This window comes from Macrobrachium nipponense, chromosome 47 (genome assembly GCF_015104395.2).
Source record: "Macrobrachium nipponense isolate FS-2020 chromosome 47, ASM1510439v2, whole genome shotgun sequence".
NCBI lineage: Eukaryota > Metazoa > Arthropoda > Malacostraca > Decapoda > Palaemonidae > Macrobrachium > Macrobrachium nipponense.
In genome coordinates this window covers 34,654,364-34,667,468 of record NC_087222.1, presented here as the reverse complement: position 1 = coordinate 34,667,468, position 13,105 = coordinate 34,654,364, and positions in this window count along the sequence as shown.

The following is a 13,105-nucleotide window of genomic DNA, read 5'->3' as shown; positions in this document are numbered from 1 at the left end:
AAGTCGAAGAAAGAAAGGGGGGAAACGCTAGGGACGGCGTTTCCCCCCTCACCTGCTGCCGGAAGTGTGTGCCTGGCCAGCCATTGGGCAACTTGGCAGCGCTACGGCGCCGAGACCTGGATTGTAGATGTCCTTCGGGAGGGATATCTATTACCCTTCGAATCTCGGCCACCCCTCACCTCCAACCCGGTCCAACAGCAGTCGTACGTTCCAGGGTCATCGAAGGACGTAGCACTGAGACAGGAGATCAAGACCATGCTGAGCAAGAGAGCTGTAGAGATCGTCACGGATCAGTCACCGGGCTTTTACAGTCGACTCTTCCTGGTGGGAAAAGTCTACGGGAGGCTGGCGCCCGGTGATAGATCTCTCTCCCCTGAACCGGTTTGTTCGCCAGACCCGGTTCACGATGGAGACGGCACGCTCAGTGCTCGACTCCATCAGGGAGAACGATTTCATGCTTTCAGTGGACTTGAAGGATGCGTATTTCCAAATACCCATTCATCAGTCCTCCAGAAAGTACCTCCGCTTCATCCTCGACGGGACGGTGTGGTACCAGTTCAGGGCACTGTGCTCGGTCTCTCACCGCCCCACAGGTGTTCACGCGAGTGTCACTCTGGTGTCTGCTTGGGCCCATTCGCACGGGATACGTCTGATGAGGTATCTCGACGAATTGGTTAGTCCTGGCGAGCTCCCGCTCGCAGTTGCTACAGGACAGGGATCGACTGCTCGAGTTCTGTCACGATCTGGGGGATCGTGGTGAACTTCGAGAAGTCCGATCTCGAGCCCAAGCAGAGGATGAAGTACCTGGGTATGCTGATCGACACGGTAGCAGGGCGAGTCTTCCCCGCAGACTCGCGGATCAGCAGATTCAGGGAGGCAGCCAACCAGTTCTGTCTCGGCAGGAACAGGTAGCTCAGCGATGGCAAGTCGTGATCGGACACCTGTCCGTCACTCGAGAAGTTAGTGCCCTCACGGGGCGTCTTCACCTGCGGTCCTCTAATGGAGACTAAAGGAGAGTTGGTCGCAGGCGACGGATCCCCCAAGCTTTCCAGTGTCACTGACACAGGAGGTGAGGCAGACCTAGCCTGGTGGCTGGACGACAGGAACCTCTTAAGAGGAGTGCCTCTCCGCACTCCCCCCCCGGACATGCAGCTGTTCTCAGACGCATCGACCGAGGGATGGGGCGCACGGCACCTGGAGGAGTTGCTGACTTCAGGAGTGTGGGACGAGAACGACAAGCACCTTCACATCAATGTACTGGAACTCAAGGCAGCGTTTCTCGCGCTCCAAGAGTTTCAGGACCGCTTGATGGGACACTCAGTGGTGTTGATGTGCGACAACACCACGGTGGTGGCTTACGTCAACAAACAGGGGGGCCTAGTGTCTCTCCCGTTGTACCAGTTGACTCGGCAGGTGCACGAGTGGGCTCAGGCACACTCAATAGAGCTGTCGGCACGTTACATTCCAGGGAAGAGGAATGTAGTAGCAGACACGCTCAGACCGCCGTCGGGATCAGGTGATAGGGACCGAATGGTCTCTACACCAGGACGTGGCGGAAAGGCTCTTCGACCTGTGGGGGCGAACCAGTCGTGGATCTGTTCGCCACCCGGCACAACAGGAAGCTCCAGGTGTTCTTCTCGGTGGCCGTGCCGGACCCATGGGCAGCTGCAGAGGACGCTCTTCAACACCCGTGGGACAACCTCTTCGCCTATGCCTTTCCCCCGTTCAGCCTGATTCGCAAGGTGATCAGTCGAGCACTGGTCACCCGAATCTCAGGATGATCCTGGTGGCTCCCAAGTGGCCACAGGCCATTTGGTATCCGGACCTGCTGGCTCTTCTCGCAGGAGAACCGAGAGAGATTCCCCCTTGGCACAACCTTCTCGCCCAGCCACACGTCGAGCGGTACCACCGAGCAGTCCAGTCCCTACGTCTTCACGGCTGGCTTGTTATCCACCATCTCTTGCGAACGAGAGGCTTTTCTCGTAGCGCAGCAACAGAGAATGGCTGGAAACGTCCGTCAGTCCTCTGCAGCTGTGTACCAGGGGAAGTGGGCCGTCTTCTGTGGTTGGTGTCGTAGACGGGGTCTATCTCCTCTCAGAGCCACTCTTCAGCAGTTAGCGGATTTCCTCGTTTTTTTCTTCGCGAGAGAAGCTCCTCTCAGTCCCCACAGTCAAAGGATACAGAGCCGCCTTGGCGCGCGTCCTGAAACTGAGGGGGTTGGACATCTCGAACTCGTTTCGAGATCTCCTTGCTTATGAGGAGCTTCGAAAGGTCTTGCCCACCCAGGGAACTCAGGCCCCCTCAGCGTGGGATGTGACTCTCGTCCTTAGGAGTCTGACTCGAAACACCGTTTCGAGCCACTCGGGAGTCGTCAGACAGGGATCTGACCCTCAAGACCCTCTTCTTGCTGGCCCTGGCATCGGCGAAGAGAGTAGGGGAACTTCATGGTCCAGGGGATGGGGATCCGTGACGCTCGATTTCGTCCCGAACTTCGTTGCGAAGACTCAGAAAACCGTCGGTCCCTGACGACAGGTTCGAGTCATTCACGATCCCTCCCTATTGGACTTCACCGATAATGATGCGGATGAGATGCTGCTTTGTCCTGTGAGGGCGCTACGGCGCTATCTGAAGAGAACTCGACACCTCAGGCCTGAGTGTCGACGCCTCTTCGTTAGCACCGGGGTCACCAAGAAGAAGTATCCAAGAACATCTTTCATTCTGGCTGCGTGAGGTCATCAGGAGGGCGTATGAGGCTGATGGTAGTGACGACATCCGTACGTCCGTCCGAGAGCTCACGAAGTCAGAAGTAATTGGCCCGTCGTTGGCGTTTCGTAAGAACTTCTCCGTGGCGCAGGTCCTCCTGAAGCAGGGGTCTGGTCTAACCAGACTACCTTTACGTCCTTCTACCTTCGGGATATTGCCCACAGGTCCTTGGATACCTTTTCCTTGGGACCCGTGGTGGCTGCTCAACAAGTTGTGTAGCTAACCCAGACCCTCGCAGGCTGAACAGCATCGAGTCCTGGTGTGACTGTGTGGATGGATGTGTGAGTGAGTGAGTGACTGGCTCTCTCTTCCCATCTTTTCCTCCCCCTCTACCTGTGGGCAGAGGGCCATGGTCGTCACTACGCTGGATGAGGACGAGATGCAGGTGAGCTATATGACAGAGCCCCATCCTATCCCTTTCACTAGGGATAGGAGCAGAATATCCACCATTCCTTCTACAAGGGGGGGAAGTGGATGCCTACAAGAGTCAAAACCCATGACTTTATATTTGCTCCTGTACAGGAACAAGTTCTTACATTGCTGGTACGAAGAGATACGCATGCCCTCTCTTAGTACTACTCGGTCCAGAGGTCTGACCATTGATCCTGGCGGTGCACACCCCGATCAATCGGACAGAGGCTTGGATCCCTCCCTCGCTCTTACGACCAGGGAGGCTTCCAAGGTTGGGCGAACACCAGTCTGTTTCACAAAAGACTCAGATTCCACCCACCAAGAAGTGAGTCTTCCTATTGTAAAAGGACCGAAGGTTTGTATGCCGTGTCGGAACAAATGACAATTTGTCTAAAATTGCATTTTTCCTAACTATACAAACCTGAGGTCCTTTTACACATAGCCCCACCTCATGCCACCCCTCACTCTGCAGTTTTTGCTTGGGCCAAAGCAAAAGTGATTTGTTTACCTCCCAGTCGCGCGCGCGCGCCTGTCGGACAAGCAGTTAACTACCGAACCCTTGTTCGAAAGCTTACGACCTATCCAGCTGCCGCTAGTACCTTCCTATTGTAAAAGGACCTCAGGTTTGTATAGTTAGGAAAAATGCAATTTTCGACAAATTGTCATATTAAGGGTATGGCGGAAATCATTGGACACGAACCAGAGAGAGTCCTGTGCCCTGTCAGGGCTCTCAAGATTTATTTCAAAGAACAAAGGATGTCGAGGTCCTCTAACAACTTATGGTGTTCGGTCAGAAGACCAGATTTTACCGATGTCGAAGAATGCTCTGGCATTCTTCTTGAGAGACACCATTAGACAGGCGCATTCATCTTGCAAAGACAGTGATGTTAAGCTGTTGAAAGTGAATGCCCATGAAGTGAGAGCTATATCTACCTCGGTAGCTTTCCAAAAGAACATGGCACTCAATGACATTCTGAGTGCCACCTTTTGGCGCAGCAACTCGGTGTTCGCTTCACACTACCTGCGGGATGTGAAGACGACATACGAGAACTGCTATGTGCTTAGACCATACGTCGCAGCAGACACTTTGTGGGGGCTGGAAGTAGGACTCATCCTACCCTGTAGGAAATGGGTAGGTGAGTTTTTTATGGATTGTTTTAGGTTGTAAGGTCGTCCGCCTGAGCCGGACTTCCCTTTCCTTTAGCCTAAGTGATGTGGGAATGAAAATTGTTAGGCTGGTCAGGTGGTGAATTTTTACTTCGTTGCCCTCATAGTATGGTCAAAATGGTCTAGTCACATTGTGGTCACGCTCCAGTTGACAGATCATCTAGAACTCCCCAGCTATATAGGTCACTACCTTGCTGGAGACTCTAGTAAAGCAGTAGCAGACTTGGGTGACAGTAATCACGAAGTCAGCTATGCTAACAGGTAAGGAACCAAGATGTTATTCATCTGCATGTAATATGTTTCCAAAATCCTTTTCTGTCTCTCCCTACCTCCAAAGGTGGGATTCAGCTATATATATATCTGCTGGGTAAGTTTCATGAACAAAATGATATTGTTAAGATACAATAAAGTTTGTTCATCCTTACCTGGCAGATATATATAATCAAAGTACCCACCCACCTCCCCACAGGAGACAGTGGGAATAGAAAATCTGAATAGAAAATGGGAATGGTTCCTGACACCCGCCTCCCAGCGGCGGGAATGGGTACTAACCACCTGGCCGACCACTGCGTGTGCCGGGAGTTTTGAAATTCTGTCGGACTTCGGAGAAATACAGCTATATATATATCTGCCAGGTAAGTATGAACAAACTTTATTGTATCTTAACAATATCATGTTCATTGGGAGCGTTACAAGGGGAGGAAGAAGGCACGTAAACTGGCCAAGGAGTCATCGGAGGGCTCTCCAGTTACTCCTTTGGTCACGGACACGTCTTCCTCTTTCCTCCCTCAGTCGCAGTTCCCACGTATGGCTCCTTCCCCTTCGGGGGGAGTGTCTTGTTCCTTCTCTTCCCTCAATCAGTTGAGCGTAGAGGAGGGAGCGAGACACCTCGACGTTCAATTGTACTCGGGGTCTTTCCGTTCGCTCGGGGTAGGACCTGTCCCCCCCCTCGGGGACGAGGGGGAACCCCCTACTAACCCGACGATCTCGGCCAGGTCTGGTACTCGGTGGGGCTCCAGGGGACACCGAGTGTTCAGGGGCTGCTCTACCATCTTGCGCAGGGTTCCAGGCCGGTAACCCAAGGTCCGGAGATGCTGACGACCACTACTGTGTCGACGCCAGGGTATGCTGCGCCCCTTCATCTGGTCTATACGCAGCATGTGACCATAGTGACCCCGACAGCTGCAGTGCAGGCTCCATTGCTGTGTCTGCAGAGGAGGATCATCACCCCGCCGCCTGGTTTTGCTGCTCTTGCCCCAGCCCCTGATTTTCGGTGTCCCAAGAGCCCGCCACTTGATCTGCCGCTAGTACCCAGGATGTCACTGGCTCCAGTACCCCCTAAGAAGTCTCGCTCAGAAACCTCTAAGGGTCTGTCCCACTCCAGTGGGACAGTTGGGGCTTCTGCTGGTCCTCCTGTTCCTTCAGAAACGGGCCCCGTCTCTCCTTCCGTGAAGAAGAAGACGGGGACCAGAGGAGTACCGGCTAAAACCGGTACCTCCTCGCCTGGCGCCAGGAACCGTCTCGGCCTCTCGTTCGCGAGAGGTACCGAGTGTACGGTCACCCACGGGTGACTGTGCAGCGGGCTCGCTCCCACCACGACAGTGGACTCTACCAGTCCCTTGACCGCTGCTCCCACCAGGACCAGGCAGATAGGAGACTGGCAGCAGCTCTCCTGATGCTCGGGACCGTCGCCGTGGTTCTCGGTCCAGCTGTTCTCCCCAGGGGAGCCGCGCGACTAGGTCTGCAGCTCAATCATCACCGCGGGTTGGCAATCGCCTGCAGCCCCCCAGCGCGCCAGTTCTGCTGGTGGGCAGGGGGGGAGCGTCAGGTCTTCCTCTCCGATCCCTTCAACTTCCTTGGGTTACACCGGGAAGAGTGAGGCGATCAGGAGCGATAGCAAGGAGTGCGCTTCTCGCGGTCCCTCCACGAGGGCCTACAAACCTGGCACGGTCCTAGGACCGACCAGATCGTACGCTCAAGTGGCAGGAGTAGACCATGAGGGGTCTGTTGTGGTTCCTTCTGTGGAAGGAGGAGGGTCTCGGGAGGCGTTCTCTTTTGATGGGCTTGACGGTCCATCTCCTCAGGACACTGTCATTCCCGAGATCCAGAGGTCTTTCGCAGAGGTAATTGAACTGATTTGTCAGCACAATGACCTCAGAGATAGATCGGCGCTTCCGCCTTCCAAGCCTACGTCTAGGCTGGAGTCGTTCTGGGGTCCTAAGAAGGAACCCAGGACGACGGTGAGTCTGCCCTGATCAGCCTTGGCCAACAGTGTGCTGGGCCAAGTGGACTCTCGTCTCTGGAGGACCCTCTGCTGCCCAAATAACCCAGAGCTGGCTTGGCTAACTCTGGGGGTGTCTCTTTAACACCTGCTGTTAGAGAACCTCTGGTTCTTGCAGCAAGAGGCATTGGCGTTGGAATCGACTGCCATGGCAGCATTCCAAGCAGTCTCCTGGTTAGACCTGTGGTCTCTCACAGTGTCTAAGGTCGCGGCCTCTTCGGGAAACATCACTCCCGAAGGAGACCCGGCTTTCAGGAGACTGCCAGTCTGGATTCTGAGGTGTAGGGACGCAGTCCTCACTCGAGTGACCGGGTCGGCAGGGCGTGAGGCGACTTTGGGTCTGCGGAACGGACTGGTGCGGAGTTCCCCCCTCTCTCTTCCCCAGAGAGATGGTGGACGCTGCGGTGGAACAACGGTGCACTGATGACAGTGGCCGCTTAGGACACCAGGCAGTCTCGAAGGCGGCTGGGCAGCCTCAAGCCACTGCTGTTAAGACCAAGAGCTTGGCTAGCGCTTCCTCGGCGGCTAAGACGACGGCCTCGTCGAAGCCGAGAGGAAAGACTCTACCTTCAACATCTTCTGTAAGGAGTGATCGTCACCAGCCCTCCTTCTCCTGAGGAGGAGCCGGGAAGACGTCGAAGAGATGGAAATGCTAGGGACAGCGTTCCTCCTCACCTGCTGCTGGAAGTTGGTGGGTGCCTGGCGAGCCATTGGGCAACTTGGCAGCACTACGGAGCCGAGACCTGGATAGTGGATGTCCTTCGGGAGGGATATCTACTACCTTTCGAGTCGCGGCCACCCCTCACCTCCAACCCGGTCCATCTTCAGACGTACCTTCCTGGTTCTGCCAGGGACGTGGCGCTTCGGCAGGAAGTGGAAGCCATGCTGAGCAAATGAACTGTGGAGATCGCATGGGATCAGTTGCCGGGCTTCTACAGTCGACTTTTCCTGGTGGAGAAGTCCTTAGGGGTAGATCTCTCTCCCTTGAACCAATTCGTTCGCCAGACTCGGTTCACGATGGAAACGACACGTTCAGTGCTCGAGTCCATCAGGGAGAATGATTTCATGCTTTCTGTGGACCTGAAGGACGCGTATTTCCAGATGCCCATCCATCAGTCCTCCAGGAAGTACCTCCGCTTCATCCTCGATGGGACGGTGTTCCAATTCAGGGCACTTTGTTTCGGTCTCTCAACCGCCCCACAGGTGTTCACGCAAGTGTTCACTCTGGTGTCGGCTTGGGCCCATTCGGTAGGGATACGTCTTCTGAGGTATCTCGACAATTGGTTGGTCCTGGCGAGCTCCTGCTCGCAGTTGCTACAGGACAGGGATTGACTCCTCGAGTTCTGCCACGATCTTGGGATCGTGGTGAATTTCGAGAAGTCAGATCTCAAGCCCAAGCAGAGGATGAAGTACCTGGGCATGTTGATCGATACGGTAGCAGGGCGAGTCTTCCCCGCAGACTTGTGGATAAGCAGGTTCAGGGAGGCAGCCGGACGGTTCCTGTCCTTACAGGAGCAGCCAGCTCAGCAGTGGCAGGTAGTGATTGGTCACCTGTCGTCTCTCGAGAAGTTAGTCCCTCATGGGCATCTTCACCTGCGGCCTCTTCAGTGGAGGCTAAAGGAGAGTTTGTCACAGGCAAGAGACCCGCCGTACTTTCCCGTGTCTCTCACGGAGGAGGTGAGGCAGGACCCAGCCTGGTGGCTGGATGACGGGAACCTCATAAGAGGAGTGCCTCTTCGCACTCCCCCTCTGGAGATGTTGCTGTTTTCAGATGTGTCGACCGAGGGATTGGGCCCACACCTAAAGGAATTGCTGGCTGCGGGTGTGTGGGATCATCACGACAAGCACCATCGCATCAACGTTCTAGAGCTCAAGGCAGCGTTTCTCGCTCTCCAAGCGACAACACCATGGTAGTGGCATACGTCAACACAGGGGGTCCTAGTGTCCCTCCCGTTGCACCAGTTGACGATGCAGGTGCACGAGTGGGCCGTGGGTCACTCGGTAGAGGGGTCAGCTCGCTACAATCCAGTCAAGAGGAATGTAGTGGCAGACAAGCTCAGCCGTTAGAATCAGGTGATAGGAACCGAATGGTCCCTTCACCCAGACGTGGCGGAAAGGCTCTTCAACCTGTGGGGGCGTCCAGTCGTGGATCTGTTCGCCACCTGGCACAAAAGAAAACTCCAGGTTTTCTACTCAGTTGTGCTGGACCCATGGGCAACTGCAGAGGACGATCTTCAACGTCCGCGGGACAACCTCTTTGTGTACGCCTTTCCCCCGTACTGTCTGATTCGCAAGGTCACCGCAAATCTTCAGATGATTCTGGTGGCACCCAAATGGCCCCAGTTATCCACCATCTCTTACGAGCGAGAGGCTTTTCTCTCCGAGCAGCAACAGAGATGGCTGGGTACCTCAGGCAGTCCTATGCAGCTGTGTACCAGGAGAAGTGGTCCGTCTTCTGTGGTTGGTGTCGTGGACGGGGTCTCTCTCCTCTCAGAGCCACTCTTCAGCAGGTAGCAGATTTCCTCGTGTTCCTTCGCCGACAGAAGCTCCTGTCTGTCTCCGCAGTTAAATGCTACAGAGCTGCCCTGGCCCTAGTCCTTAAACTGCGGGGAGTGGATATCTCCACCTCCGTGGAGATCTCCCTCCTAATGAAGAGCTTCGAGAGGTCTTGCCCACCCAGGGAACTCAGGCCCCCGGGGTGGGATGTGACTCTCGTCCTTAGGAGTTTGACTTGAAGACCCTTCGAGCCACTCCGAGAGTCATCAGACAGGGATCTGACCCTCTAGACCCTCTTCTTGCTGGCCCTGGCATTGGCGAAGAGAGTATGGGAACTTAATGGTCTTTCCTTGGATGTAAAGCATACGAGGGGATGGGGATCTGTGACACTCAATATCGTCCCGGGCTTCGTAGCGAAGACTCAGAACCCTTCGGTCCTTGATGACCAGTTCGAGTCATTCACGATCCCCTCCCTGAAGGATTTCACCGATAATGATGCAGATGAGATGCTGTTTTGTCTTGTGAGGGCGCTACGGCGCTATCTGAAGAGAACCCGGCACCTCAGGCCTGAGTGTCGATGCCTCTTCGTTAGCACCGGGGTTACCAAGAAGGAGGTGTCCAAGAACACACTTTCTTTCTGGTTTCGTGAGGTGACCAGGAGGGTGTACGCTGCGGATAGGAGTGACGATACCCATACTCTTTGTCCGAGAGCCCACGAATTCAGAGGTATTGGTCCAACCCTTGCATTCTGCAAGAACTTCTCCGTGGCACAGGGGTTTGGGCCAATGAGACCACCCTCACATCTTTTTATCTTCGGGATATCGCCCACAGATCCTTGGACAGCTTCTCCTTGGGACCTGTGGTGGCTGCTCAACAAGTTGTGTAGCTTACACAGCTCCTGCACGGACAGAACAGCATCGCATCCTTGTGTGACTGCATGAATGGACGAGTGAAAGAGAGTGTAACTGGCTTCTCTTCCTCCTCTTTTCTCTCCTCTACCTGTGGGCAGAGGGCCGCGGTCATCACTACGCTGGACAGGAGGCAGATGCAGGTAAGCTACGCGACTGAGGGATAGGAGCGGTTATCCACCACTCCCCTAACAAGGGGGGGAGTGGATGCCAACAAGAGACAAACCCATGACCTTATATTTGGCTCTTGAAGTAGGAACTAGTTCTTGCTCTCTATTCATAAGATGCACTCTTGCCTCCCTCTTATGAATTTGGTCCAGAGGTCTGACCACTGATCCTGCGGTGCACACCCCGATCAGCTGGACAGAGGCTAGGATCCCTCCCTCTGCTCTTACAACCAGGAAGGGAACCAAGGTCGGACGAACACCGGTCCGTTCATAAGACTCAGATTCCACCCACCAATAAGTGAGTCTTCCTGTTGTTAAAGGACCGATGGTTTGTATTATGTATCGGAACAAATCACAATTTGTCGAAAATTGTATTTTTCCTAAATATACAAACCTGATGTCCTTTACACATATGTGAGTCCTAGGGTTGTAATTAATAATATATTTAATATGTTTGTTGTGACTTTTTTGGAATGCAGAGAACAGAGCCGAAGCAATGGCCTGAGAAAAGCTGATAAATGATTTCTGGGTGGTGTGATATGAAAAGTGCATAGAAAAGCGGGTCAATGTTCGTCCTGTAGTTATGCGAGTCCATGGTGGTTTGTCAAAGTGCCTTTGAGAAACTGGTTGTAGCCAGTAACAAGGGGCGTTAATGAAGTGTGCATTCGTATGTGCATGTGCGCCTCTTCTATTCTTAATGGCGTCATTAGAATGTTTAATCTTTAACTTTGTCTTTAAACTTATGTGTACTTACGAGTGTGTTTCTTGTGTCTTTGTAACAGACGGTTCTGGCGAGGGAATTGGGTGTTTTGGTAAGGGGGGGACCGAGGGTCTCGTATGGGAGAATAGACAATTGGTGTGACAAATTACTGTTTTAGACATTTTAATGTTGGGGGGTTAACTGAGTTAAGTTAGTCTGTGAGACTTGGATTATTATCTTTCCATTGTTGAATAAACATTTATTTTTTATATAACTTTGACTCTCATTTTGATTACCTGTTGGAATGGAGAGAGAGAGAGAGAGAGGGGTTGTTGAGAGAGAGAGAGAGCGGTCGCTTGGAGAGAGAGAGAGAGAGAGAGAGAGAGGGGCTGTGTGTATTAGTTTGCCTGACGCTCGGGGTTCCACGTTTACGAAATAAAAACGAGATTAATGTCTGCATTAACACATAGTCCCACCTCATGCCACCCCTCACTCTGTTTCCTGGGCCTAAAGCTAAGTGAAGCTTCACCTCCCAGTCGGCCGGGACACCCGTTTACCGGACAAGCAGTTAACTATCGAACCTCCTTGTTCAAAGCTTACGACCGGTTCCAGCTGCCGCCGATTACATTCCTATTGTTAAAGGACCTCAGGTTTGTATAGTTAGAAAAAATACAATTTTCGACTAATTGTGATTTTTATATTGCATTTTCATAAACCCATAGGATGAACTGCAGTTGAATTGTGAATTTGATCTCTGCTGTCCAGTTGATTATTTTTTGTAGTCCTGGTGAAAAGTTGTCTTGTTAATTTTAACTGTTGTGCAGCTTACTATATATTTTAAAACCCAGGTACTATTTGAGAGGTTAATGGTTCTTTGTCATACACATCCTGTGTTGACGACAGGATTCTATATCTTGAAATGGATCCGCCAGGGCAAGTGTAGGCACCGGTGGTATTGTGGTATGTCTTACCCCATACTTAAAGAGATACCAGCTCCCTTCTTACTATTCGTGTGGTTTGTGAATTCCTCCACAGTGACAGCCCACAAGTAGTAGATAAACTATTCCATTTTTGGAAGGAATGATACTGACAAGATGGTCTTTGAAAGAAAAATGGTTTAGGTTAAAGTCCAATGGAAGGAATTCTAAGTTGGTGATCAGTTACAAAATTAGATAAAGTAGCTTTAGTACCACTTTGGTATCACCTATAGTACCTTAGTACACGACAGGCAAGTGGAATGACTGGAAGAGCTCATGAACTTATAGCTGTTAGTCTACAAAATTTTGTTTTATGAGAGCTAAAAAATTGAAGCCAGGTATCTGTCCATCCGCCTGTGGTGTTTTTGTATGGTAACACTGCGTCCCGGGCTTTATAATAATATCCTATTTCGAATATTAACGGTGTAATTCGCATACAGTAAATTATTAAAACACTTTTCAGTTAAAAATGTACACCCAGATATCTTTTTATTTACCTAAAACTTACACATAGCGTAACTATCTAAAGCCCGGGACGCAGTGTTTCCATACAAAAACACCACAGGCGGATGGACACATGAAAAAAACAGAGTATAGTTAAAAGTTTGATATACATTGAGGAAGAACCACTCTAACATCCTCTTTTGAGTATCTTCAACGCAGAATGAAGGGTGAAAGTGCCCCGGTGCATGGGTTGATAGCCTAATAGGTAGGTCTAATTTTCATAAATCATAAACGGTATTTCTACAGAAGCAGTCCGCACGGACTGCAAGGAACGTAACCGCGCATACGACATCCAGGCGTCCAATGTATTTCGCCGTGTTTAGTACTGGCCCCTGGGGGGTTAATCACAGTCGTCCGAATAAATATTACTTAAAATTCTTGTTCAGTAAGTAAAACTGCATAGAAAAACCGCAACTGCCATAGTCTAGGCCGCCGCGGATAAGTACCCTAGATCTACCCCTAATGTCTTCATAACATTTAAGATAAGCTAAAGCCGTCAATCCTTAATCTGATTGAGAAATAATAAAAAAGATAAACGACACTAAAGAAAAGACTCGATATTCATTTCAGTCAAAAGTTTCTTTCGTGTTTTCTCGTTATTTTAGTGCATTTATAGTGTGCGTTTAGCGCTTGCGCATACATAATTTACATACGAACTATTAACGAACGTTATAGGAATAACAATGACCCAAAACAACGTCAAATTCGCCAGAGAATAACGAAAATGTGAA